Here is a 17,225-nt window from a genome sequence, read left to right as displayed (position 1 = left end):
TGCAGCAAATAAATATGGAAACAAGAAGGCAATGGCAGCTTTTGACACCCTTCTTGCCCTCCTGGTCTGACCACCTAAGAAGACGGAATTGGACCATCTTATTGGCTAGAGAAAGAAAGGATAAGCGGTCTCTTCTGCCTGCAGTTCTGGATAGTGCAGCACAAAATTAATGAAGGAAGAACTACCTAATTTTCTCAACCACTGTAGCCTGGTGTGGGGAGATGGGGGATAAAGCAAACCACTTCAGTTCTTAACATCACCCACCAGGAGGGGCAGAGAACGCAGGGAGACGCAAAAATCCTTCTTCCATCTGTGCACCTCCCACAGGGTGTAGTCCAGTAGTCCATTGCTTTCTTTTGTATAGTTCCTCTCTCCTGGATAATAAAAGCGTCTCTCCTGCCGTATGCTAAGAAATGGGATGTGTAAACACCTAGGAAGTTGCAAAACAGATTGTTGATGAGGAGTCAGAGATACCACTACCAGTTGTCCAACCTTCAAAAGTAGTTGACAACTTTCATTTTCTGTCACACTAAAAATGACAAAATTGATAAAGAGGTGCATTTTTGTCAGAGATAGCAAAGGAGAACCTGCACAGCACAAAGAATATGATGTTTATGTTGGCTAGAAATCCATTAGTACAACAATGCTTCTTCCTGTCAAAGCAGGTTATAGTGATTTCCCCAAGGTAGCTTCACATTACTGTTCTCAAATGGGAAAGACAGAGAACAAGAACTTAAGCCAGAGCTGAGCTAAAACGCCAAAATTTTAGACGTAATTACAAAATGGGTATTGCATATGACTCATATGATTTTCCCTAGGCCAAACAAAAAAGAATCATCGTGGCTTTGTTTAGGTTATGTGAACAGTTGTACAGCAGTTACCAAATACCTTGCATTTTCATAGTAATTGCTTCTCATATCATTCCCCAATATTAATTCATAGAGTTGATCCAATGTTTTAGTTCTACCAGCTTGGAATTTTATAAGGACTGAAATTTCCATCCCATCATTTTTTTATTTTTTGTATCCAAAGGACTGCTGATTTCAATGAATATTCAATGATATGTGTGAGTGGATGGGTGTGTGAGAGAGAGAGAGGGGGGGGTAGGTGTTCTGTTGTATAAGGTTCTTGAAGTGATTGTTTTTGATCATGTGCCATCAAGTAGCAGCCACACAGACAGACCTTCAAAATGATCTTTCCCAAACTCAGATCTTCCACTAGTACAGCCATCATTTCCGTAAGTGAATCTTACTGTTTGTCATCCTTTTCTTCTCTTTTCACTATCCCAAGTCTCCTTCAGTCGCTAAGTCGTGTCAGACTCTTCACAACCCCATGGACCATAGGGTGCCAGGCCCTCCTGACTTTCACTGCCTCTTGGAGTTTGCCCAAATTCATTGATTGACATCTCATCCTCTGCCATCCCCTTCTCCTTTTGCCTTCAATCTTTCCCAAGATAATGTTCCAGATGAGCATTAGGTATTGATCTGTACCTAATAACTTAAAATAATTTGCTATTTTTCATATTCTTTTGGAACCTTAGCTAAGCAACTTCCATCACCTGTCCTCAATTAACCTTCCAAAGTGATTCCAGAATACAAAAATAATATTTACATTCCAATTTATTTTTCATTGATTCAACTAATTTTATCTGGAAATAGGTTTCACTGGCTTTATAGGAATTTAAAGTTTAATTTAATTTAAAAATGTTAATGTTTAGAACTGAATTGTTAACTGACCATTTCAGTAACCTATTTTAAGGTATTCTAAAATGTTTCCAAACATGATGCACTTCAGGTGAGCCCTAACTTCTTCAATAGGTTATGACATGTAATCAAACTTATCTGGAAACATTACGTTGATGAAACCATTCTAGAACCTGCTTATATTTAATGATCCCTCCTGGAAAAAATAAGTAAATTGTAATCAAAATGTATACATTACTCCTGTGCAGTTAGCTATTGAAAATTGAATTGAATGTGACACTTGTATCTCATATCCAGGTTAGAGGGCAAATTATTTGAATTGATGAGTGGTACAACTGATTTCTCTGATGTTTTGGGGGACTGCCTGCGGGCCACTTGGAGCTGGATATTGATTATTTATTAGCATTGTGTTTTATTTATTGTAGTTTATTTTGATCTGCTAAGAGTGCTGTGGTTTTATTTTATTTTATTGTAATATGAGTTCCCTTGAGTCAATTATAATTTACCAAAATATATCAAATATACTTCATCAAATAAAACTATCACAAAATACCATTTAAAAGCTGTTCAGAACATAATAAAAGTTGAATGAAAAGCAATCTATTGGTAACAAACTGGATTTATATATATAAAGGGGGACTAGTGAGCTCCCTCCCATATTTGGGTATACCAGGGGTTGTAACACAAATACATACCTATTTCCCTGGCCTAGCTGATAAGGAAGAGAGGCTGTGGCTTAGTGGCAATTACATCAGCCTAATATGCAATAGAGCCCTGGTTCGATTCCCAGTAAGGGTATGGCTAGCTGATGAGAGCTAAATAGCTTGAAATAGATCTATACTAGTCTCCCTTTATTTATTTATCAGCACAAATACAACATGTATGTATGTATGTATGTATGTGTGTTACAACCCCTGGTATGCCCAATATATATATTTAAACAAGCACAAACGGACAGAATAAAAAGCCAAAAAATATTAAAACCATCTTCCATTACAAATTATAGAAAGTATGTCAGTTGGTTACAAAATTTCTATGCATCCCTTCCATAGTCATCACTTACAATTCATATCAATTATGATATGATTTAAATCTTGAGTTAAATCTTGGTGATCTGTGGCCATGGTCCACAAAAAATATTTAAAGAGGGCCCATGGTGAAGAAAAAGTTGAGAACCACTAGTTACAGTGTTTTTAGACAAATCCTCAAAACAATCACAGTTTGGTGGGAAGGCTAAGAAAACTCACGCACCTGGGTCGCACCATGAGGTTCTGCCCAAAACAAAACCATTTTTATCTCTTTCTAAATCTGTCACTGTCAATCTTCCCATGTCTCCCCTCTTTCTTTACTGTTCAGAGAACACGAAAAGCAGCTAACAATATAACAATTAGATAGATGATAGATAGATAGATAGATAGATAGATAGATAGATGATAGATAGATAGATGATAGATAGATGATAGATAGATAGATAGATAGATAGATAGATAGATGATAGATAGATAGATAGATGATAGATAGATAGATGATAGATAGATAGATAGATAGATATGAAATGTGATAAAACAAATTTAAAACACTATTCAACAACTTCAAAGTTTTCACTATTTCAGTGCAGAGTGAGCATTTTAAATTATATCGAATAGAAAAACGTAAAAATTATTCTAAAAGGGGAACTTGTTATGGTTTTAAAACACAGACATGTGGACCTGAATACTTGCAAATTAAGAAGGCTTTCTGTGTGACACCTGCCTCACCTCCTTTCCCAGAGTCACCTGGAAAGGACCTCTGAAAATGACAATATGTCTGGACTGATGTATCTCCAAATACTTTCAAGATACTCCTCAATTTGTGACCACAATTGGGGCTAGAACTTCCTTTGCTAAACAAGGCAATCATTAAGTGAATTGCTTCCAATTTTGTTACCTTTTTTGCCCCAGTCACTGAATGAATCCGGCTTTCCCTATTGACTTTGCTTATCAGAAGCCCCTTAGGAAGATTGTAAACAGCAATCATATGGCCTTGTAACCATTGTAGATACATGCTGGTTGCCAAGCACCCGAATTCAGATCACATGACTGCAGAGCACCATGGGAATATTGCATGGTTGTAAATGTGAGGAGCTGTCATAATTCACTTTTTTCAATATCATCATACCTTTGAACAGTCATTAAATGAACGAGCATAAGGTGAGGATTACTGGAGTATTTTAAGCAAATACATTATTTGACAATATAATATCTTTAGGGCAAGTGGATTAAATATATGGAGGAAAGGCTAAATTGTTCCATAGTTTGCTAGCAGTTGGGATTGCAGAAAGACTTTGGGTGAACAATGGTCATATTCTCTTTCACTTTTTCTAAAATTGACATATAATAAGACATGGAATATTATCTTCCTACTAATTCCTAGTGTCTTGAGACTAGAAAGACACCAGTGTCTGATATTACTGATGAAATAAAAATGATAATTGTGTCCTTTCAGACTGCAACCCGTTATTTACTTAATGGGAAATAAATGCCACTGAGCTCAGTAGACTTCTGTCTGAGCAGACATATAGATAGGATTACACTATAAAGGGCAAACAATTTATGAACTAATTACTATAAACAGGATCCATGTTCAGAATAGGATGATCTAACTACAATTTCACATGTCTTTCAAAAGTCAACTTCTAGAAACTGGCGGACCATTTATAATGATCAGGGTTATGCCAAACAAGATGTTTGTAAACTGAACTTCCTTAGGACAAAGGAATTTATAGAGATCTTTAAATACTGAAAATACTGTGCGAAGCGCGCACACAGCGAACCGGTTGTTAAACCGGTAGGATCCCACCCCTGCCTCTGCAAATATCTCTTGATAACTATATCCAAATCCAACCAGCTCAAAAAGAAATACAGCTAGTACCCAGGCATAACTATGCACAAAAGTGGCACAAAAAGCAGTCATGTGAAAATCCAGTGGCAGCTAAGGAACAAAGACGACTCACAGATTGCTGACCTGTGCTTTCAAGAAGAAAAGAACCCACGCTTAACAGGATGAACCTCAATCCCAAAAGCCAGTTTCTATTTTACCTATATCAACTACAGCTTCTCTGGATTTCATGTTTCCACTCATACAGCCCATTATTAGATAGTCATCATTCAAAGGCATCAACTACGTCCTTGGAATAGATCCAAGAGTAACATCTGGAAATCACCAATAAGTCGCCCAGAGTTACTTAGTAGCAGGGGTGGGTTCCTGCCAGTTCTAACCTCTTCTATAGAAGAGGTTCCACAAATCTACAGTGCCGTTTAGAACTGGTTCCAGCTCCCTCCCCCTGCCTGTCCGCACATCATCAAGATGAAGAGCGAGAGGAGGAATTCTGGGAGTTGAAATCCACAAGTCTTAAAGCTGTCAAGTTTGAACACCCTGAGTTTTTTTTAAAGGGTTAGGGGTGCAAGGGTCTTGTAACTTGACAGCTTTAAGACTTGCGTGCTTCAAATGCCAGAATTTCTGAGCCAACATTTTGGTTGCTAAGCAAGAGTGTTGTTAAGTGAGTTTCATCACATTTTACAAGTTGGCCACGCCCACCCAGTCACATGATTGACAAGCCACTCCCACCCAGTCACATGGGCAGCAAGCCATTCCCACCCGGTTACATGGCTGGCAACCCACTCCCACAAAGCAGGCCACACCTACAGAAGAGGTTCTAAAAAAATTTTGAAACCCACCACTGCTTAGTAGAGAAATGGGCAGCATACAAATTTAATAGATAATTATATCAACATTCCTAACAACTTCCACTAGCAGTTTCATGCAGATACAGATTGAATGGCATAACAGACAAGTTTGGAACTCATGGATTAACTGCTAATGTGATGTTTTTTCAACCGTGGCAACTTTGAAACATGTAGACTTCCAACTCCTAGAATTTCCCAGCCACCAAGGTTGAAAAATACTGAGTTAAGGTGTTGAATAGCTGTTCCCAATGCCACCTTCTAGATACAGAACAATAGAAAAAGCCAGTCCACTCTTAGCAGGCATTTCAGAAGGATTCCAGGGTAAATGGAAACAAGACCATTGAAAAATCCAGAACCCAGCAGGATTGCTTATCTCATCTGGTGTTAAAGAAGTATTCTGCAAACAGTAAGACCGCTTCTTCTGAGTGCCCTAGTATTTTTAGTTTTTAAATAAGAATCTAAGTAAACAGTTCTTTCTGCAGAATACAGTTTGCAGTTAAGGTGAATGACTTCAACAACTGGTGCACACAACTTCAGATCTGATTGGACGGGGGATTGGATGGTGAATCCATATTGTGAGATGACATTGAAACTTGGGCAGCCCAAGTATGAGGAGGCATAACATGCAACTGTTTTTCAAAACGAAGCTTGAGTCCATAGATAACATCTTCAACCAATAGCTGACTACTCTAATTAGTGGATGGCTTTACATAGGAGGTATACCCAACTCTGCTCCTAATACACTAGTACACAGATTTATCCACCCTCAAGATGCATTTCAAGACAGTGGCCTATATCTTTTACAATAAGGGGACAATTACTGTATATATCCCCACAAATACGTGCCGTGTGTATTCACTGGAATTATTTTGATGTTATATACCTTTATGAATGGAATTAAGAGAACCTGGGTAGCTGTGATTGGCACAGGCACTTAAAGAACTGCTCTTAAAACGTGAAAAGAACGTGTTTCTTAAAAATAACACCTACTGTAAATATATATGATAACCTGATTCATAGGTCCCCTATCCAGGCTCCATCTATCACTAGCCCATCCCTTCCCGAAAACAACTACCTTGGTCTTGTGTTCAGTTAGTTTTAATGCACAATATGAACGAAACCTGTGCAACAGCCTCCTTACTGGGGTGCATGGCAGCAATATCATACCACCTGCGTAAAGCAGAATATTCCTACAAGTTTTCAGATTATATCTTTAATGAACCAAGTAAGATTGCATTAGCTTGGCAAGATTTCTGTCTATAGGCAAGGAACATAAGAGAAACTCCTTAGAAGAAAGTCAGCATGTTTTTCTTGGGTTTTGGAGCCTGACACCCTAAATCCAGCTTGCTCTTCAGGTAGCAAGCTGCTTTCAGTTACCCAGTCCTCAATCTTTTAGAAAAGATATTTGGCATTTAATTTTGCTACGGTGTCAATTAGACTAATCAGTCTATAATCTGAGGGATCATTCTTATTGCCCTTTTGTAAATTGGGACCACAACAGAGAGCCCCCAACCTGCTGGAATTTGTCAGGAATTATTTATACGAGTAAATAAAAAAAACAAATAAGCCCCCCCCTCAATTAAAGGTATAAACTTTTTAAAAATAAACAATAATTTTAATCAATTAAAATCAAATTTTATTTTCAGCTATCATTTCTATATTACTGTTTATAAGAAATGTAACCATGACCAAAAATGCATAATCAGTACACACTCCAATTCAAGTGGTCTTGCTGAATTAAGTGCTCATTTAGAGCACCAATCTGGAGCAAAAGAAAAAGCCATGAGGCGTTTAATTTGAAACCTATTAAGTGTGTGATATGGTTCATTATAAACCATGTCTAATATCCCAAATATCTTGTAATGCAGAACTCTGTTATTTACATAACTCATAGTTATAACTTGAAATTATAACATTGAAATCTTTTTTAGTCTTTTCCTTAAGATCTCTGCTAAAATGTTGTCCAAACATTTCTATCAAAAACATTTTGGTTTGGAATTAGGATTTGTTCCTGCAATCGAAACTTCTGTCCTATGAAGGCGGCTTTTACACAATGTGCGTCGTGCTAAGGGAATGGGTGAGGATTTAGCGTTCAGAGATTCCTTATCAATTTATATAACTTCTCCCACAAATCTGCTTTGAAGAACTGGGAGAATTTTCCAGTGAGAAACTGATAGAATATTTTTAGGCCATTCTGCATTACATGCTGTCAGAACAGCTTACAAATAAAATAATAATGTGCAAACAAAGGGAAACAAGAAATAAATGCATAAATCCATCACTTAACATACTCGTCAAACAAAAACAAAGTGAAGTCTAAGCTAGCCTCAAAATATACCTATCAAACCCCCAAATCACCCCAACTAGTTAGATGATATCTCTATTCCACTGTCCAGTTTTGGATTCCTGGGACATTTTGAAGCTTTGGTTACTGCTGGTGGAAGCAGAAAAATGGTAATGGGATTAACTCTCTTAGTCATAGATGTGGAACATTTAAAATATACTTTAAATGGTTAGCTGTTTACATAAATAGCTCATCCCATAGAAAAGGCTAACACATAAAGCCACAAGGTTTCCCTCTCACTAACATTGAAAATGTCATATATAAAATGCTTGCTTTTGAGACTATAAAACCTTGCACAAATCACATTTTTTTCAGAAACTAGAAATAGGACATGAAGAGTTGTAGCTGTGCACAGTCTGCATTAATTTTTCCTTCTAGTTTGACACATTGCCTGGTCATAGTTTTTCTTGTTTTTAAGTAGCACTTGAAAACAATAATGATGCTACAGTAATACTAGCACAATCCTAAAACAAGTGGAGCAGTAGGTGAATTAACAAATTCACCACCAGTCAATTGTAAAAGGCAGCTTTATTTGCAACTTGCTTACATCCTGCGCTGATACCTCTAATACCATCAACATCTGCATATCCAAAGTTCTTGGGAAGAGCTCAATATGTGCATAAAAATGTCAAATCCAGTCTAAACATCTGGCTGTGTGATGAATCATAATAACAGCAGAAGCATTTCCTGAATGTTGACTTGTTTTAGCTTATATAATTCATCACATAGAAAGATTACTTCCTCCGCCAAAATCAATAATACATTAGATTTTATTTTAAATATTCTAAGAATGTATTTAGAAAATATTACAATATATTATAAGCTCACAAATTGTAATAAATCACAAAATAAACTGTGTTATCTTGTGTTATCCATTTTTTATTCATTTTTAAAAGTCTTTATAAACTAGAGCTTTCATTTTAAAAAGTCAAATGCTATTGATGTTTTGTTACAGGGAAGATTTGTTCATTGTAGTCTATTAGAGTCAGTACTGGTGGTGGCATTCTAGCATGCTTGAACACTTTTTAAAATCATCTTTTTTTTTAAATTGAGCACTTTTGGCATTCTACAATATATTGATCAATTCTCCAAAAATCCTAAATGTAAGTTGCCAATTAGAGAGGGTGAGTGTTTTAATCCTATGGTTATAGAAAGTAAGATTAATAACTAAGCGAAACAGGAATCCTTTCAAAATTCAAAAGATAAATATGTTTTGATAATCTGCTTGCCAACTTCTGGGAGTCTGTTAATATACCAAGCAATATATTTGAAGACTGCTGTTTTAATTAGCCATAACAGAATGCTTTATTTGCAAGATTCTTTTATGTAGCCTTATAGTAAACTAGAATTAGCTCCTCTGGGTAATATTTCCTTTCTGGCAGGTTGACATCAATCTTGAAAGTCTGAAAGTACAATTCTCCCACCATCTCCTTTACAGTCTGAGAGATTGGGGGGGAAGGGGAGATTCCTTCAAAGCATCTTCCTCCACCCATTATGCAGTTGCAAACTATGCCTTCTTTTATCTGACTGTTCCCTAGGCCACATCTCTTTGCCCTGATTTTCAAAATCTTTCTGGAGGCTATCTATACTTTAAACTCAATATATATACATACATACACATTAATGCCATTTAAAAAATTTATATGGAATTTCATAATTAGTGTGAACCTACTTGTAGACTGCCTCCATGGATAGGCTACTAACTGGTCAATACGCCAGAAGCATTATAAGAAATGGTTAACTGCTACTGTGAACAGCATCCTCAACTCCCTCCGTCTATTATAATCTATAGTATGGGAACCAGGCCTCCTCAGTGACATCTTCTTTGGAATTAGGCTGACAGTTCTCTCTGCAAGTCATCTATTTAGGATTCTGTTTTTCCTAAATAGGTCTAGACTGAAGAAGACAGAAAGATCTAGACAGAAACTCGGTTGTCCTGCTTATCACGGGCTTTCTCCAAATACGGTAATTATTCCCTCAACAGAAAAAAATATTATAGTACTAATAAGCAAAAAGGCTTTGACTTCAATGCAACAAGAAGGCCCAAAAAGATCACCCACCATTCCTCAAATTTGCCAACTTTAACAAGTTTCCTTAATTTCATCCCACAAGAACAATACAACTATTAGTAAATCTTGCTTGAATGCCAAAGCATCTGAATGGCACTAACCTAAATTTTCTATATCCTTTATTACATCACACACATGTGGGGAAATTATTGAATGCACCAGAACAGACCATAATGTGATAAACTGGATATTCTCCCATGCAAGAGCAGATGAATGTTCCATATTCATTCTCAAAACACAAAGTTACTTGTACCAAATGTGTGTCATCTGTAAGCAAAAACAGATCCCGATTTAAGGTTAGTCTATGAATCCCAAATTGTTTGGGATGCTAGATCTGTACATCACATAAATCTCTTATCTGTGGGGTCCTTGGTGCACTGTGAGTTTGGCTGTTTTCTTGCAGTGCACCGATGATGTTACCTAGTTTGCTAATGAAATCAAGCTCAGGAAACACCAAGAACTTCACAGTTCACCCGTAGAGATTCTTCCAATTAACTTATCTTGCCACTATAGCTACCACCTTGTGTATTACTCATTTCATAGTTTATTTAATCATAATTGATGGCATATTTTTCATTTAAAATTATGTACAAACATGGCTATGAGACCGCAGTTCGTTGCTATAGTTCACTGTAATAAGACAAACACACATATACACATTAACGATATAAAAAGAACAAAATTCTTCCCAATTTATTTCAAGCCTGGTTTTTTTTTTTATAAGATTAGAAAGAAAACAAATGATTAGTTTATAAAGAAGACAATAGCCAATCGGGTTATGACAGCTAAGTTGTTCCTAAGTATTGAGGTTAAACAGAAATAAAGGCTAAAAACATAATTTTACATCTAATGGGAATTAGATGCAATAGAGGGATTGATATTAGCATGTACATTTGAATGAGCATCACCAATAGACAATCCTCAATTAGATTTCACAATTCATTTCTGCCTATGGCATCAGGAGATCTTACAAGGTCAATAAATGTTGCATAAGAATTATACATTTGACATGCATGTCAAATATATATTTCTATTTAATGAATGCAGACAAAGTGGTTATAAAGAAGAGAGTGGACAGTTTGGAAACCATATTTTGTTTTGCAGATGCATCATTTCCCAGTATTTATTATTTCATTGACCAATAGGCTTTTTCCTTAAAATTTAATCATTATTATAATGTGACAATGGATTCTATAATTTGAGGATGAATTCCTCTTATACCTTTGGCGGAATATATTGATATTCCAGAAATAGGGTACTGGTTTAGTTTAATAGCTTAATATGATGTGATGGATTATGACAACAGTGTTTGTCTAGATTCAGGACATGATATAAATACAGCTATACCATTTCTATTCTATAGTACCATGATGGCGAACCTGTGTCAGCTCTGGCGCGCATGTGCACTGGCCAGTTGATTTATTGCCCTTTCAGAGGGCCAGGGGAGGCTGTTTTTGCCCCCACTCCCCAGGCTTCAGGAAAGCCTCCAGAGGCTGAGGACGGCGAAAAACAGCCCCAATGGGCCAACCATAAGTTTGTTCCCATTTTTCGCCTTCCCCAGGCTCCGGAGGCTTTCCAGAAGCCTAGGGGGAGTGAAAAACTGCCCAAATGGGCCAACCAGAGGTTTGGAAACAATCTGTTTCCGGCTTCCAAGGGGCCAGGGATGGCTGTTTTCACCCTCCCTAGGCTTCAGGAAAGCCTCTGGAGCCTGGGGAGGGGTTGTGTGCGCATGCGCAGGGATGGGAAGGGAATTGAGTGAGCTTGCATGCAATACCATGCGCGAGCGCAATTTTGGCACGTAAGGAAAAGATTCACCATCACTGCTATAGTACATAGTTATAGTACACCGCTATATTATATCTAGCAGGTTTTAAAATCTTTGTTTTTAAACAGACTGTTTTTCCTGGTGAGACTAGCATAATTTTCAGAGCTTTATGTATATTTTCCATTATTACATTTAGACTGAATATTTTGCAACCTTTTCCCAATAATTCTACAAGCTATAACAATGGCACAGGGCTTGGCTACTTGAAAGACTGCTTAGATCCCATAGTATCTGCTCAACTGATTCCATCCTGTAGGGTTGGTGCACTCTGGATTCTTCACTTAAACAATATCATCTACCAAGACCCTGGAAGTGTACTTTCTCTGTAGCAGCACTTGCCCTCTAGAACAAGGTTTCCCCCAAGAATTGGAAAACCCCCATTTTGCATTATTTAGAAGACTACAAAGACTGGCTTCTGTCCCAGGTCTTTTGCAATAGAGAGTGAAAGCTATTGTTTCATCACGCTTGCCATCTTTATCTTTTTTATTCTAATTTCTTATTTCTTGTGAGCCACCTAGAGTCAGTGAGAGTTAGATGATGAACAAGATTAATAAATTAATACTATGGTGTCCTTGCTGTTCATTGAGCTTGACTGTTTTCCTACAGACATTTCACCCAATTAGGTACTATAATTGGTGCTGATGATGTTGAGTAAAGTAGAGTACGCAAAACACCAGCCAAGCTCAGAGTGCACCAAGGACTCCACAATTCAGTCCTCAGCTACAAATATTCTCCTCTATTGGTAAATTAAGCATTGTTAATGTGAATAAATACATGTAACAATTTTTTTAAAAAATTTGACTATGGAATAAGCTTGGGAAGATTGGGTAGGAGAGAATTAGAGTTGGGGCTGAAGAAATAGGATGTTTTACCTATCTTCTGGCCATCATCCACAGTTGGATAAAAACATTGAGAGTAAAATAATTGCCCCGATCTTTTTCCAGGTTAACTTGTGATAACTTTGTTCTTGCCTGTCTTCAGATGTCGCCATTATATTGACACTATAACTACACCTGAGAAGCTGGATGCCAACTTTATTGAATGGTATTCCGTGCTTGTACAAGTTAAACCTATGTCTTTTGTCTGCTGCTCTAAATCATAAGACAAAAACATCGGGACTCCCCGCCCCCCACAGCGCAATATGGAGGATTGATCACAACTGAGGAAAGTTGCAGACAGAAAAGCAGAAGAGCTGGATGTTCCCCTCTTCTTATTGTCTGATATATAGAAACGTGTGTGTGTGTGTGTGTGTGTGTGTGTGCACGTGTGTGCGTACGTGCATGAGTGAATGAGTGTGGTGATGAAGGGATAGACAGATGGAAAATTCCAGTATCAGGGAAACTTCTGACTTCAGCCAAAGAAGTAATGGAAATTCTTCTGCCCAAAAATTCTCAAGAAGCTGAAAGGAGCCATGTTTATCATTTCTTATAGATCGAAAAAGAGAGAAGAGTGCAATGCCTTCCAGTTTCTCATGAAAATAGATGATGCTGGGACATCCTGGTTCAAGGAGGAAGGAAAGATGAAAATGGACAGTCAGGTGATACAAGGTCTGAGTCCCCCAAAATCCTGCTGTTAGGTAGCCCCGGGAAGGGAGGGTTGATGTTCAAGAATCTGAACTTTTGAATTAAACCATTCCTACAGTATCTGAAATCTCCGACGAGACCTGTTGAACTGGGTTATTCAAAGGAAACCTATCCTAACATGTTCCTTTATTAAGCAAATGAAGGTAGTATTGTTGCCATAGGAACAAAACTCTCAGAGAACTATTTTCTGACAGAGGAAAATTTTGAGTGTTCTGAACTGATATAACCATCATTAGAAATGTCAGACAGCGTCGCAACCCTAAGACGTTATACTGTTGTGTGAAATCATATCAATCCTACGTGGGAGAGCCCTAGAATAATAGCATATGCTTTCATCTAGTACATGGCAATATGCTTGCTGCAGTGGTGGGATTCAAAAATTTTTTACTATCGGTTCTACGGCCATGGCTTGGTGGGTGTGGTGTGGCCTGGCTTCTTGGGCGTGGCAGGGGAAGGATACTGTAAAATCTCCATTCCCTCCCCACTCCAGGGGAAGGTTACTGCAAAATTCTCATTTCCTCCCAATCAGCTGGTACCCGGGAGGCAGAGAATAGATGGGGCGGGGCCAGTCAGAGGTGGTATTTACCGGTTCTCTGAACTACTCAAAATTTCTGCTACCGGTTCTCCAGAACTGTCAGAACCTGCTGAATACGACCTCTGGCTTGCTGTCTTTGAAAACTGTCCAAAAGCTTCATCTTGAATGCACTGAACCAGTAATCAGCTGCCACCTGCCACCATCAATTTTTACTCCTGTGTTCCAATCCCCACAATGGCTTCCAGTTGGCTTTCAAGTTCAATTTAAGATGCTAATTGTAATATAAACAGACCTCTCTAGCTTTGCTCTGAAGTTTCTTGGTAACCACTCTCCCCCAACTGGAATCGATATTGACTCCCGACTTGACTTTTTCATCCCAGATGAAACTGCCAGGATGAAGATACTGCCAAAAGTTTCTGCAAGGTACATACCACGGAGGTTGGTACACCCTGCTTTCAGATAGAAATATCTATCTTCCAAATAGTATTCCATCTGAACTGGCCTTCCAGAAATTAGTGAAAGAGAGCTGTTCTGAATGTCTTACAGTGATGCATGACACCTAGAAACACATATAAAGAATAACTTCCCAATAGGTCTGGCTTTATACTTTTATAAATATATAATTTAATTTGTTTTATTGTGGATATTGTGTTATGTTTCGTTCCTGTAAACTACCACTGGTAGCGCAGTGGTTAGAATGCAATATTGCAGGCAAACTCTGTCCACAACCTAGAGTATGATCCTGACGAGGCTCAAGGTTGACTCAGCCTTACATACTTCTGATGTTGGTAAAAGGAGGACCCAGATTGTTGGGGCAAGATGCTGACATTTTAAATCACCCAAAGAGTGCTGTAAAACACTATGGGGCAGTATTTAAGTCTAAGTGCTATTGTTATTGCTAATAATGCTATGGTTGTAGCAAGTAGAGAACAAATAAATGAGGAGGGGACCAGAAAAGAAGAGGTAGAGCATTTAGGGTTGCAGGAAACAAAATGACATTTTACTAGTAGATTATATTTTCTTGCTAATTCATCTACTTATTGGAAGGTCACTATCAATTTACTTTCTGCAAAATACGTAATAACCAAAGATTGAGGTTTAGAATTTAGGATCCCTAAATTACATATTACATATTCCAAACTATCATTAATATTGCTTTGAGGGCAGCATGACTTTACTATATATGCAGTGATTGTGAACCTTTTTGTAAAGGCGTGCCAAAATTGTGTGTGCGCGCGCAATAGCGCATGTCCCCATGCCCACACGCACAAATCAATGCACCCTGCCCACCTGTGCATGTCTGCGTGACCCCCATGCATGTGCACACCACACACACACACACACAGACACACACAGTGGGAGTTTTTACCCTTCCCAAGCTCCGGAGACTTTCCTGAAGTCTGTGGAGGGCACAAATGGCCTCCCTGGAGGCCCTCCAGAAGCCAGAAATGGAACATTACTGAACTTTCGGTTTTTCACCTTCCCTAGTCTCTGGAGGTTTTCATGAAACCTGGGGAGGGTGAAAAACGGGCCCAACGGACCAACCAGAAGTTCGATAATGATCCATTTCCGGCTTCCAGGGAGGCCAGGGGAGACCGTTTTTGCCCACTCCAGGCTTCAGGAAAGACTCTGGAGTCTGGGGAGGGCGAAAAACAGGCCCAACGGACCAACTGGAACTTCATTTCTGAATTTTCAGTTGGGCCTGTTTTTTGTCCTCCCGAGGCTCTGGGGGCTTTCCTGAAGCCTGGGGAGGGCGAAAACGGCCTCCCCCGGCCCTCTGGAAGATCGAAAATCAGGAGCTGATGGCTGGCATGCCGGCAAATATGGGTCTGCGTGCCACCTGTGGCATAGTGGACGAGTGCCATAGGTTCACTATCATGGATATATTGTATGCAGCACAATAGTATATGCAAATGCATTCTTTTTTGTTTTAAATTTCCATAGGAAGCTTTAATGGTGACCTAGGCAAAAAGCATAACTAAAACTCTTTAATTTTGCCAACTCTTTCCATCCAGACCCTTGGAACTATGCTCCATGACACTTTGGGGTTTCTCTATCTTCTACGTTTATTAGAAGAGTAAAGGAGAATTATTTTAAGCAGAATTATCTTTCTACTATTACAAGTACTGTACTTCTAGTCCGTTTATATTCCTTTTATCCATTTTAAAGGGAGTTGCAAATTTTAATAAAATCAATGTACCAGCAAATGTTAGTAAATGCTGCCTCTTTAGGTTTTGGAGTGCAGAGTCTATTTTCATTTTTAAAATCAGATTTTCAGAGAACACTGTGCACAATTACTGTATACTTATCTACCTGATTCCTGGAAATTTGCCCAACTCTTTTATTAATTTTGTGTAATGCCTTTTGCTGGGGGGAAAAACCCCCACAGGATTTCACTGGAAAAAAGTATGCAAAATGCTCTTTAAAGTCACACAGAAAATAACTGCCTTTAGAATCCCAGCTAGGGAAAAGATCATTTCCAAGTATTAGAACTGAATGCTATTTTAAAATGCTATGTTTTACATACAAGGTACACTACAGATATTGGTTTTTTTTATTACCATAGGTTGTTGATAGAAAGTTAATACAATGCATTTTGTGTGTAACTCCTGTTATTTTAGTTTCTATTGCAATTCTACTTCCACATTTTGTATATTAAGATTTGGAAAGTTAATAGAGCAATACTGTATACATAGCACATTACCTTTTCCATTTTCTCTTCTTTTGAAGAAGGAAGACCACTATTATGTGCTTCTTAATGTGCTGTTCTTATTTAGCTCTTATTTAAAAGCACAGCTATTACCACCCATCCTCACCCTCTCCTCCAAAGGCTGAAATACATACCTTAGAAAAAAACCTGTGCTATTTTTGTCAATATTTTTCATTTTGTGCTACTTTCAAAGGCATAGATGACTCATAAGAGGTCTGCCTTGCTGTAAGATGTTAGCAACAATGCTTTCCTTACATCAGTAAACATCTATCCATTTTTAAATTAGTCATCCAAACATGAGTTGCCAAAAATTATTGAGTACAGAAGGGCAGTTAATGCTCTTTCAATGCACTAGGACACATGAATTTGCCCACTAGTTACAGCAGATATACCAAAAGTTTCCACAGATTAAATATATAGAGTTGGTGTTCTGTGATTATGATTCATGCAATATTTTCTCCTATGAAATAAAATTAGCATAACCTTTCATAGATTCTGAATATATGTATAGAGGAGAAAATATTCACTTGGTAATACATACATTATTGAAATTGTAAGTGGACAGAGGTTAAGCTTACAGAATTGACTTTTCACCCCACTAAAGTCCTGTTTATGAATTAAAGCTACTGAGGTGTTTGGAATTCTCTCTCTCCCTCCTGTCATTTCTGCTGGAAGTCAAAAACTCTGTTGATCTTCTTGGGCTGGCTCTCCTCTTGCCTGTGAAGCACAAT

General features: G+C 38.0%; 1 protein-coding gene across 2 annotated transcripts in view; it reads right to left on the bottom strand.

Moving 5' to 3' along the window:
- EPB41L3 (erythrocyte membrane protein band 4.1 like 3) overlaps positions 1-17,225 on the bottom strand; it is a 154,811-nt gene that overhangs the window by 93,765 nt on the left and 43,821 nt on the right. The window lies entirely within an intron of this gene.

This window comes from Natrix helvetica (genome assembly GCF_964273705.1).
Source record: "Natrix helvetica genome assembly, chromosome: 4".
NCBI lineage: Eukaryota > Metazoa > Chordata > Lepidosauria > Squamata > Natricidae > Natrix > Natrix helvetica.
The sequence above is the reverse complement of the archived record's forward strand: the minus strand, read 5'-3'. Positions and strand labels throughout refer to the sequence as shown.